General features: G+C 43.1%; 1 protein-coding gene across 8 annotated transcripts in view; it reads right to left on the minus strand.

Annotated features, from left to right (window-relative positions):
* The window catches only part of MEF2C (myocyte enhancer factor 2C), a 250,728-nt gene extending 246,939 nt beyond the window's left edge, over positions 1 to 3,789 (minus strand). For 2 of the 8 annotated variants that reach the window (XM_040421534.1, XM_040421528.1), the window contains exon 1: positions 3,616 to 3,789. The gene's annotated coding sequence lies outside the window, so the exon portion shown is untranslated. The remainder of the gene's footprint in view (positions 1 to 3,615) is intronic. The other 6 variants (XM_040421530.1, XM_040421529.1, XM_040421533.1 and 3 more) reach the window with 5 other exon arrangements.
* Positions 3,790 to 10,649: the final 6,860 nt, after the last annotated feature.

The following is a 10,649-nucleotide window of genomic DNA, read 5'->3' on the forward strand; positions in this document are numbered from 1 at the left end:
AGTGACATTACTGGGGTTCCTTTGCTAGGTCAAAGGGGGACTCTTGTTTGCACCATAGTCAGTACTATTCAAGAGGTTTCAACTTTAAATGGTGTAAATTGCAGATTTCTAGCAGATGAGCTGTGGCATACATGTGTGTACTCAGCGCCACTTGTAAAGTACTTGAACTTCACACTGCCATTCCATCCTTAAAAGGAAACACATGCAGCGCTTCAGATTGTATAATAATACTCATATATGTCTAACGGCAAAGTTAATTAGCATTACAAATGGTAAACCAAAGAAGTCTATCATATAAAATGTATCTATTATGTTCTTGACAGAAGATTTTTTTTAATTTTTTTACAAACTAGGTCAAACTTTAGGTTTGTATAGTCTTATACTGTAAATCTCTAACTTTCTCTCTCTTTTACATGGAACTGTGCTATACTATTCTATCAGCCTGCACATTATATAATACAGTATCTCAGTTGTGCTATATGCTTCATTGACCTGCTCAAACAGATCATTTATTTAACACGCATGACCCCGGTGGAGAACCTAGATGGCATCTAACCTGTCTGGAATGAAAAGACCTTGGCATTACAAACATTTTGGACACTGGGATTATGTGTAAATCAGTCTAGGACGTCATGGCCTCAGTGTGGATAACCTACCATTAAGACTTGCATACTACTCTGTTTGCCTAGTATAGCAATGGCAAGAACATGCCAGAAGATGTACCATACATCTATTATCACCAAAGAACTACCATGATAAAATGCATTAACTTAACCAGATGATAAAAGATTGCTTAAAATGTATGTATCTAGTTATCTATGTAGTAAAACACCATATTTGTAAAATATTGGTAAAATCATGTAAAAATACTATTCTAAACATATTTGTTTCACTTTATAGGAGGCATGTAGATGGCAAGTATGTGTGACAGCTGGCTTTCTGGGTCCTCTTGCTTGTGAAAGAACATATTCAACAGTTGCTCTGTATTCACATATGACTTTAAAAAGTAGCAAATCGAATACTGGAAAGTATTTTTGAAAAGTGAAAAGTAATAAGTAAAAACTCAGCATGTTATTTCATAAATAATGGTATTAGGATTGTGCATGTGTATGGCCTTACACTACCGAACTGCTAGTTGAGAACTTCTCTAGAACTTGGCATCTGATGGAAGATGGTGTTGTTTTTTTCTGTTGGATTCAATGTGAATCCAACAGGAAAAATCCTTTAAATTGGAGCCATACAGAGGTATACAAAGGTTCCATAGTCTGCTATAGGCTATGTAATATAGCTCTGCACAGCTTGGAGGTTGTATGTAGCGGTATTACATGCGTGCACAGGAACCCAAACGCAAGGTTTGTACTACACGCCTTTATTGATTAAATCTAACATTCCCCAAATGGAATGATTAGTGTTGAGCGACTTCAATCGGAATTTCAGGATAAATTTGATTCGCTGCAAAGCTGAATTCCCTCGTGCTTCATTGTAGCGACTCAGTTTAACTTGAAATAGTGCAAAAAAATAAAATAAAAAAAATCATCCTTATTTGCTCCATTTGCTCGCAATGGGCTGGCTGAGACATCTTGCTTGAAGATCTCAGCCGAAATCCCATGTTCAGTGATGTACGACATCACCACACCACCAGCCGGCGCGAGCAAATGGATGATATATATAAATATTTTTTAAAGTTTACACTGGATTATTGCTATCAGAGGCCATGATCATGTATGAATGCGGCATCTGAGGGGTACAATCATGGGGAGCAGCACAATTGCATCTCCCTCTCACTCCACCCACTGTTTACAAAGAAATGCGCTTCGTGACAAAGTAATTAGTCACAAAGCGGATTTTTGGGCATCATTCGGCGAAGCAGCCAAATCGAAATTTACAAAACATCTCTAGGAATGATAATATATTAACACTATTAATACTACTACCTCTACTACTACTACTACTACTACTAATACTAATAGTACTAATAATAGCAAAAAGAAGAAGCAGCTATAGGATGTACACTATATGTTACTTAAAATGCTTTGCCAGAATTTCCCAAAAAGTTGAGATTCTAACAAACCCTCATATATATTGTCGAGAAACACAGAGTACCATACTGAGCTCTCTCTATCTCTCTCTCTATGCAACTTTGGTTCGGGTAGAATCAAATTTGTCCAAGAATTTTACAACCTGTAACAAATCTTGAAAGGTTCGCTCATCTCTAAGCTGAAACCACATTTTACTAAACTGCTCCCTTCCCCAAAAATATTCTAACCTAAAAGAGATAGCTTCCAGCTGATTGAATACTCGCACTCATAGATAGAGATTTACGGTAGGAGTTCTGACTATGTGCTCTTTAGCAGTGCTGAATTTTTCACTTGGCTCAATTCAGTATTATGGAGTATTACCAACATTTATGTAGGATTGTAGATACACCTACGTTCTTATCTCTGCACAGTTATTATTATGTTGCGTAGATCTAATGGAAAACATCAATAATTAATCAAGAGCATATGTATTCCCAATTAAGCCTTTCCTAAGTAGGTACAGTATATCCTTAATGGCTACTTCACGCACAGTTTTTGCAGCATTTTTATTTTTTTATTCCTGTAAAAAGCCAGGCATTTCAAGCAAGTGTTTTTTTATTTTTTTCTGGGGTTTTTCAAATTCTATAGAGAAGCCTACGTAAAAAAAGAAAAAAAACAACAACAATAGAGTATATGGCCAATATCCAAAACATGCTACTTTTGAAGGAAAACAAAACTCCACAAATGACAAAAACGTTAAAAAGTAAAAAAATAAAGGCATAGCATATGCAGATGTTACAGCAATTTGCTTTAGACTTTACAACAGTATCTGGCGGCAACGTTTGTGACCAACATAAGCCATTAAAACAACAGACAAAAGCCACCAATAATGCTGTAAGATGCTCTGTGTGAATCCAGCCTGAAAGATCACATATAAATGCACCATATAGCTTTAGGGTTAAATCTATATTTCTTCCAATCGATTTCGGTGAATATGTAGTTAATGGCCGTTGTTGAGCGTCATCTTATGAAATATTTTTGTAGCTAAACGGTTTTAAATTTTTTTTTTTTGTTTTGCTAATTGAGAAGTAATGGATTTAATTAAATCCAGATTGTAAAAATCAAGCAGAAAAGTTAAAGAATTCATTTCTGGAGCAGGCAAAAAGCTGCTTGTAGTGCGCAGTGTTTTCATCTTTATGTAATCTCCATATTAAAAGGGAATAAAAGGAATAAAAAGGGGAAAAAAAAGTTGTAACTTGGAAACTACGGTAATGTTTCTGGCTCAGTGCAAATATGTGCAAAAAGAGCTTTTTCTTCAACTTTGAAGAAGTTACATTAATACACACAGAGGAAGCAGAGCTGAGTTTGTTACTTGCTGAGCCTAGCCTATCTGGATATCATGCTGTACTTTCTGTGCTTTCTCCATAGTACTGTGACTCATCACAGTGCACAAAAAGGGGTTTAATAACAGATTCAGCTCTGCTACATACATACAGTGCTACTTTCAAATGATATTCAAAGACGTATGCTCCATGGACACCATGACCAAGAACAATTATTACAGTATTTTATCATATTTGCAAAACAAAAAACTTACCAGTGCCCTGCTTCTCCAGGAAGGTGTGCCCTACAGCACCTGCTGAGGGTATTGTTGACCAAACTCTGACAGGTAAAAAAATTCCTGTATAATAAAGCCAGACCAGCTGGCTTTGAAGAGAAACCCCCAGTACGGGATCTGTCGCCTGACTATGTATCTTACATGAGGACAGTCGCTTTTTTCCCTCTAGCTATTGACCTGTAAGAAGCGAGATTCCCTTGCACAAGTGTCTGGCAGGCCCACCAACACCTGCTCCTGTCAGTCTGGTGTAAATTTAGCTGTTAAAGGTATCATTGACAACTAGACCTTTGTCAGCGCTGGCATAAGAACATAAGATTACTGCCTCTCAAACATATGTTCCAAATGATGTGGAAAAGCAGGACCTAACTTTTACTATCTACAGTATCTATCTATCTATCTATCTATCTATCTATCTATCTATCTATCTATCTATCTATCTATCTATCTATCTATCTATCCATCTATCTATTGTTACTATATAGCTATCTCTATAGTTTATCTATCTATCTGTCTATCTATCTCTATATCTTGTATCTATCTCATATATATCTATCTCATATCTATCTAATCACTATCTATCTATCTATCTATCTATCTATCTATCTATTGTTACTATATAGCTATCTCAATATCTTTTATCTATCTATCTGTCTATCTATCTCTATATCTTGTATCTATCTCATATATATCTATCCCATATCTATCTATCTATCTATCTATCTATCTATCTATCTCATATCTATCTAATTACTATCTATCTATCTATCTCATATATATATATATATATATATATATATATATATATATATATATATATCTCATATATCTATTATCCATCTGTAATGCCTGTAGGTATGGACAGACAAGGACAGTGAGCCCTAACCTAGAACCCAGATCACTTTCCCTACCTACTTGCAGTATAAGCCCTACTTGGCAGAACCACAACTGGACAACGGTCCTTACTCTAAATAAGTGCAGAGATGGACAAACACCAACAGACAAACAAACACCAAAGCAGAGTCATATGGAAATGGGTCAGAACCAGATGGTTAGGCAGTACCAAATGTGAGATGGAGTGTAATCATAAGACAAGCCAGGGTCAGAAGCACAGAGGAATAAGTACGCAAATGCAGGAACAGGGAAGAAGGAAACTAGCTAGTGAGCCAAGACATAATATCACTGGCAATGGTGTATGGCCAGGAAGGGATTTAAATAGAGTGCTGAGTTCCTGGATCAGAACCTGATAGGTCCATGACTCGGTGCTCCATTAGTCAGAAACACTAGTACACAGTAATAGAGCAGCAGAGCTAATCAGTCCACTGACAATCTCCCCCAGCACACGCCCACTGCAGGGAGAAACAGAGTATTGCATCCTATTACTAAGGAGGCGGTTGCATCACCAGGGGTCGTGCGGCCGTGCCAAGGCTGAGGATCATGCTGCTGAGCCTCGGGCAGGAAAGTTTATTAGATTGCCCTCCCTCTTAGGAGGGGCCACCGGACCCTCAACGTAAGAAGCAGGTTCTGATAGAAACTCATAATGAAACTTCCTCTTTAAATGGGGAGCGTAAACATCCCGAGCTTCGACCCATGTCCTTTCTTCAGCACCGTATCGCTTCCAATAAATAAGGTACTGAAGAGAACCCTGGTCAATAATTTTTTCGACTTTGTACTCACCTTGAATTACATCTGGATCAACTGAGTTGTGGAACACATTATGTACCCTGAACGAAGAAGGTACAGTTGTGTTCAAAATTATTCAACCCCCAATGCTGTAAAGGGTTTTCGGGAATTTTGTGTACATTTGTAATTGTGTTCAGAATGAAATCTTACAAGGACTTTTTAAAGAACCAAATGCAACTAAAATTACATCAATTGTTTTTGTAATACAGTATTAAATGTTTTTTTGTGATTTCTTCATTGACACAATTATTCAACCCCTTAAAGACTACCACTCTTAAGAACAGAGGTTCATTCAAGTGTTTTCGATCAGGTATTGAAAACACCTGTGGATGTCAAGGAGCAGCAATCAAGCATAATAAGCACCAATTAGGCAGATTTAAAAGGACTGTGATACTCAGCTCCTTCTAGACATTTACTGGTATGTTTACAAACATGGTGAAGTCAAGAGAATGGTCCAGGAAGACAAGAGAAGAGGTGATTTCTCTTCACAGGAAGGGCAATGGCTATAAGAAGATTGCAAAGATGTTAAACATACCAAGAGACACCATAGAAAGCATCATTCGCGAATTCAAGGCAAAGGGCACTGTTGAAACGCTACCTGGTCGTGGCAGAAAGAAGATGCTGACTTTGACTGCTATGCGCTACCTGAAGCGCAAAGTGGAGAAAAGTCCCCGTGTGACTGCTGAGGAACTGAAAAAAGATTTGTCAGATGTGGGTACTGAAGTTTCAGCTCAGACAATAAGGCGCACACTGCGTAATGAAGGCCTCCATGCCAGAACTCCCAGGCGCACGCCCTTGCTGTCTCCAAATAATAAGAAGAGTCGACTGCAGTATGCCCAAAGTAATGTGGACAAACCACAAAAGTTTTGGGATAGTGTTCTGTGGACTGATGAAACAAAATTAGAACTGTTTGGGCCCATGGATCAACGCTATGTTTGGAGGAGGAAGAACAAGGCCTATGAAGAAAAGAACACCTTGCCTACTGTGAAGCATGGTGGGGGGTCAATCATGCTTTGGGGCTGTTTTGCTTCTACAGGTACAGGGAAGCTTCAGCGTGTGCAAGGTACCATGAATTCTCTTCAGTACCAGGAGATATTGGATGAAAATGTGATGCAGTCCGTCACAAACCTGAGGCTTGGGAGACGTTGGACCTTTCAACAGGACAATGATCCCAAGCATACCGCCAAGTCCACTAGAGCATGGTTGCAGATTAAAGGCTGGAACATTTTGAAGTGGCCATCGCAGTCACTAGACTTAAATCCGATTGAGAACCTCTGGTGGGACTTAAAGAAAGCAGTTGCAGCGCGCAAGCCTAAGAATGTGACTGAACTGGAGGCTTTTGCCCATGAAGAATGGGCGAAGATACCCGTAGATCGCTGCAAGACACTTGTGTCAAGCTATGCTTCACGTTTAAAAGCTGTTATAACTGGAAAAGGATGTTGTACTAAGTACTAAGATTGAATGTCACTTGGGGGTTAAATAAAACTGATAATGATGTGACCACAGAAAATACATTTGTGGTTATTTCATTATAAATGTTATGTTATATTTGTCTGACTTACAAGTCCCTATTTAATTTAATTGTAAACAAGATGACTGAAATGATCAAAATCAATGTCAAACTGGCCAAAACACTCAATTTCAGTGGGGGTTGAATAATTTTGAACACAACTGTAACTGAAGATGGAATGATGCAGGGTTTATTATAGAGGTGATCTTATATGGGCCAATAAACTTAGGAGCAAGTTTACCAGATGGTATCCTGAGATACAATTTTTTTTGTAGAAAGCCAGAAAAGTTCTCCCAGAACAAATTAAGTCATTTATAAAACTGGTGTAAAGTAGGGGTGGCTTAGTTGCCTATAGCAACTAGAGATGAGCGAATCGAAGTTGACGAAGTGGAATTCGATTGTCACTGCGGTACTTTTTTGGTTTTGATATATGCGTCACTCCATGGGTTGCCTGTGCCATCGTAGATTAGAGGGACCTGGGAAGGCAGAGTTACCCTTGGAACTGTGTTAGGCCTTCCTCATTTGTAGTCCCCCCTTTTCCATCCACCAGTGCCTTCCCTCCTTCCTCACCTGGTTCTGTAAGATCTTAAGAACTTCCAGTGAGACAGGAGGAGTTATTTCAGGGACTTGAGCTGTGGCCACTTAAGGCAGGGGTCTGCCTAGGCAATTTGGCAGCCATTTTTGCCGCTTGATCTGCCTTGGCTTTTCCCTTTGCCTTCTCTAAGTCCGTTTTACAGTAACCTTTGTTTTTATCACTGCCAAGGGTGGACTGACCATTCGGGCACTCGGGCATGGACCAAGGGCCCGTGGCCACTAGGAGGCCCCGTGAGACTCAGAGGCTCCTCCTGCAGGGTCTACTAACTGTACTGTACTACTCAGGAGTCAGGAGTCACTTCACTAATACTATCAAAGTAGCGCAGCACTAGCAGGCAGATGGCACAGGTGGATAATGGATTGGATATGTATTAACCCTAGTATTAACATTACATAACTGCTTCTTCAATGCACAGATTATGAAATCACAAGCCTCATATAGGGTGACATTTTCTATAGTTAATGGCTGGGGCTGCCGCTACACTTAGACATTTTGTAGAGCAGCGCCAGCTTTCCATCTTTGAAATAGGGCTGCAGCTGCAGTCCGTGACCCCACTAGTAACCCTCCTCCCCCCTGCTTCCCCTCCTCCTGTCACCCCACTAGTGACCCTGCTCCCACCTCCTCCTGTCATCACACTTGTGACCCTGCTCCCCACTCCTCCTGTCATCACACTAGTGACCCTGCTCCCCACTCCTCCTGTCACCCCACTGGTGACTCTGCTCCTTCAGCCTTCTGTCATCCCACTAGTTACCCTGCTCCCCTCCTCCTTTCACCCCAATAGTAACCCTGCTCCCCTCCTCCTGGCACCTCACTAGTAACCCTGCTCTCCCTCACTAGTGACCCTGCTCCCCCCTCCTCCTGTCATCCCACTAGTGACCCTTCTCCCCTCCTCCTGTCATCCCACTAGTGACCCTGCTCCCCCCTCCTCCTGTCATCCCACTAGTGACCTTGCTCCCCCTCCTCTTGTCATCCCACTAGTGACCCTGCTCCCCCCTCCTCCTGTCATCCCACTAGTGACCCTGCTCCCCCCTCCTCCTGTCATCCCACTAGTGACCTTGCTCCCCCCTCCTCTTGTCATCCCACTAGTGACCCTGCTCCCCTCCTCCTGTCATCCCACTAGTGATCCTGCTCCCCCTCCTCCTATCACCCCACTAGTGACCTTGCTCCCCCCTCCTCCTATCACCCCACTAATGACCTTGCTCCCCCCTCCTTCTGTCACCCCACTAGTAATCCTGCTCCCCTCCTGCTTTCACTGCACTAGTAACCCTGCTAGCCCCCAGTAGTGACCCTGTGTGTTCCTGTACAGAGAGGAGCCTGGCTGGAGTGTGGTGAGGCCTGGCTGTGTGTCTGTGTGTGTGTGTCTCTCTCCCTGTGTGTGTGTCTCTCCTTGTGTGTGTGTGTGTGTGTGTGTTTGTCTGTGTGTCTGTCCCTGTGTGTATGTGTCTGTCCCTGTGTGTGTCTATCCCTGTGTGTGTGTCTCTCTGTGTGTGTGTGTGTCTCTCCCTGTGTGTGTGTGTGTGTCTCTCCCTGTGTGTGTGTGTGTGTCTGTCCCTGTGTGTGTGTGTCTCTCTGTGTGTGTGTGTCTGTCCCTGTGTGTGTCTGTCCCTGTGTGTGTGTGTCTCTCTCTGTGTGTCTCTCTCTGTGTGTGTGTCTCTCCCTGTGTGTGTGTCTCTCCCTGTGTGTGTGTCTCTCCCTGTGTGTGTGTGTCTGTCCCTGTGTGTGTGTGTGTGTGTGTGTCCCTCTGTGTGTGTGCGTGTCTCTCTCTGTGTGTGTGTGTCTGTCCCTGTGTGTCTCTCCCTGTGTGTGTGTGTCTCTCCCTGTGTGTGTGTCTGTCCCTGTGTGTGTGTCTGTCTGTGTGTGTGTGTCTCTCCCTGTGTGTGTGTCTCTCCCTGTGTGTGTGTGTGTGTGTGTGTGTCTCCCTGTGTGTGTGTGTGTGTCTCTCCCTGTGTGTGTGTCTGTCCCTGTGTGTGTGTGTCTGTCCCTGTGTGTGTCTGTCCCTGTGTGTGTGTGTCTCTCTCTGTGTGTGTGTCTCTCCCTGTGTGTGTGTCTCTCTGTGTGTGTGTGTGTGTGTGTGTGTCTCTCCCTGTGTGTGTGTGTCTGTCCCTGTGTGTGTGTCTCTCCCTGTGTGTGTGTGTCTCTCTCTGTGTGTGTGTGTGTCTCTCCCTGTGTGTGTGTGTCTGTCCCTGTGTGTGTGTGTCTGTCTCTGTGTGTGTGTGTGTCTCTCCCTGTGTGTGTGTCTCTCTCTGTGTGTGTGTGTCTCTCCCTGTGTGTGTGTGTGTCTGTCCCTGTGTGTGTGTGTGTCTCTCTCTGTGTGTGTCTGTCCCTGTGTGTCTCTCCCTGTGTGTGTGTGTCTCTCCCTGTGTGTGTGTCTCTCCCTGTGTGTGTGTGTCTCTCCCTGTGTGTGTGTGTCTCTCCCTGTGTGTGTGTCTCTCCTTGTGTGTGTGTCTGTCCCTGTGTGTGTGTGTCTCTCTCCCTGTGTGTGTGTCTCTCTCCCTGTGTGTGTGTGTCTCTCCCTCTGTGTGTGTCTCTCTCCCTGTGTGTGTGTCTCTCTCCCTCTGTGTGTGTCTTTCTCCCTGTGTGTGTCTCTCTCCCTGTGTGTGTGTGTCTCTCCCTGTGTGTGTGTCTCTCTCCCTGTGTGTGTGTCTCTCCCTGTGTGTGTGTCTCTCTCCCTGTGTGTGTCACCATCACTATGCCCGCAGTATTCCTATGTCTTTACACAGCTGCATCAGGACATTCTGTGCGGGGCAAGAAGAAGATGGAAGAGGAGGCAGCACCGCCAGCATGGAGTCTGTGAGAGAGACACAAGGAGGCACACTAAGGATGTAAGTAACACTACCACATGATCTACACTAGTGTTATCTGTGGTTTTACATAAGACTGCAGGTAACACTACAACATTATCAGCACTAGTGTTATCTGTGGTTTTACATAGGACTGCAGGTAACACTACTACTTTTTCTGTACTCAGAAAGTTATCACTGTTTAGGGGGGTCCACATGAGCCTGGAGCCGGCGTGGCGCGATATGTGGGTGGGGCTGTGTGTGGGTGTGGCTTGAGGGTGGGCAGGGACACATGGGCCCCATAAACTCCTATTGCCCGGGGGCCCCATGAGTTGTCAGTCCGCCCCTGATGACTGCCACTCAAATTGGCGACATGAGGGCTTCTATAAGAGACCTCACTGCTTCCCCATTTTGATGGGTTTACCTGTAGCGGTCAGGAGTAGTGATG

The sequence above is a fragment of the Bufo bufo genome, chromosome 2 (genome assembly GCF_905171765.1).
Source record: "Bufo bufo chromosome 2, aBufBuf1.1, whole genome shotgun sequence".
NCBI lineage: Eukaryota > Metazoa > Chordata > Amphibia > Anura > Bufonidae > Bufo > Bufo bufo.